Source organism: Hordeum vulgare, chromosome 1H (assembly GCF_904849725.1).
Source record: "Hordeum vulgare subsp. vulgare chromosome 1H, MorexV3_pseudomolecules_assembly, whole genome shotgun sequence".
NCBI lineage: Eukaryota > Viridiplantae > Streptophyta > Magnoliopsida > Poales > Poaceae > Hordeum > Hordeum vulgare.
In genome coordinates, this window is record NC_058518.1 from 39,412,925 (window position 1) to 39,414,998 (window position 2,074).

A 2,074-nucleotide genomic window follows, 5' to 3' on the forward strand; every position below is an offset into this window, starting at 1 on the left:
GGCATTGGACACCAGGTTCTCCAATACCTGGCAGGTTCTTCAGGGATCTCACCCGAGCTATAATCCGGTGATGGTTCCTACTCTTTTGGTGTCCATCGCTCGCGCCTCATTACAGCGACAATTCTTTGTTGGTTGATCAGTTAGATATTATTCGAGTGATGTATTAGTGTATTCGAGAGATGTATTAGTGATGTATTTGAGATTATATATTCAATAATACTAAGTTGATTATTCGATGATGCATTAATTAAGTGGATTATTCGATGTATTAGTGATATTATATATACATGATGATCTTGCTAGCTAAAGTGAATACTAAATTGTTTTATCTTTTTCTCGGTTAGTTAAGCTATGGACGGTAGAGGCAGAGACAATGATCAAGACCATCTCTTGTACGACATGATACGCTTTGGAAATGAAGAGAATGAAGAAGAAGATGATTGCTCACAATACCTTAACACATCAGGTGAGGGAATTGAGGAAGAACAACCAAGAGGCAAAGGGGAACCAGACGATGGTGCTGAAGAATTTTTCTCGAATTATCAAAGTCCGGCGAGGTATATATTTGGCCTTTGGTGATCGTTAGATATGTATTAATTGATACGTATATATATTAACGAAACTCCTCTTTTAGCCCTCCGGATCGAGCAAATGTTCTACGAGTAGGGAAGTACGAGGCCCAGCCAAAAAGTTGCCTGAGGACACAAGGTACAACATTGACGTGATAACATTAGGTGGAGAACCAACTGATCCAAAAAATAATGCATCCAAATTTGTGCGTCAATGCGGAGTTATTTTCAGTGACCAAATCTCTATCTCCATTGAAGAATGGCATAGGTCAAAGCAAGATCGAGAAGTTAGTTTTGTGAACGAAAGAGCAAAAAATGTGCTTTGGTATACGCTCATGATAGATTTCATCCTACCAGAGCATTTCTGAGATCAACAACGTGAGAAAGTCAAGAATTTTGCTCTTAAGAAGATGGCCACCCAATTATGCAAGTGGAATAAAAGGTTATGGGCCGACTTCGGCAAACAAGGCAAGACTCCAGAATTCACTGGACAATACGAGAAGATAAAAGATCACTGGGACTTATTTGTGCAGTTCAAGCAATCAGAAATAGCTAAGGAGCGGGCGAGGATAAACAAGGAAAATGCTCAGAAAAAAGAGCATCACCATTCTCTGGGGCCAGGTGGCTACAAGAGTGGCATTCCTAAGTGGGATGAATTCGAGCAAAAGATGATTGATGCAGGGGTCACTCCACAAACATCCAATTGTCGTGAGAGGTGCAGGAATTGGTTTTTTGGGCATGAGGGAAAGTTGGACCCAAAGACAGGGTTGCTTGTGGAGCACGCAAGTCTTAAAAATGCCTCTCTAGCTATACTTTCTACAATAGAAGATGCTTGAACGGGCGTGTTCCAGCCTGAGAGAGAGAACGACGAGCTTACACGTGACCTCAAGAATCCTGAACACCCGTGACGAACACGAGGCAAAGGCGTTATTCCGTGGATTGAGGGGTTTAAGGACTGGAGCGACTCTTACAAAAGCCGTTCGATAAAGAAGAATCAGGAGGTAGCCAAGAAGAAGCAGGATGCTGACCGGCTTGCGGATTTGGAACGGAAATTCTTGCGGCAGCAGGAGCATATCGACAAACTTAGCCAACAAAGGACGCCTCAGCTGCCAGAGCAACCAGCAGATCCAGCATTGGATAGTACCGTCCCATCAATGCCGAAAAGCAGCATGGGTTCCAAGGGGGTCCTGGCCGACTATGCACTGCTGGCTCGCTACCCCGTGGATGAAATCAGAGAGATGAAAAGTTGTGAGCTACACATGAAACTCAAGACCATATCCATGAAGGTAGCGGTCGGCTATGCTTTAACAAATACCCCTGATGCAACCTTCCATTGCACTCCGATTGCACCTAGCTATGTTCGTGTCGGGGTGGATGAAGTGATGTCGGGATATGAGTCACTATAGGTCGACATTCCTGGAGGTGAAGGGCAGCAGACACTACAAGAAGTCTTACGTGGTCTTTGCTTATGGAGAAAGGATTGTGTCATCCTTCCAAGGCCATCC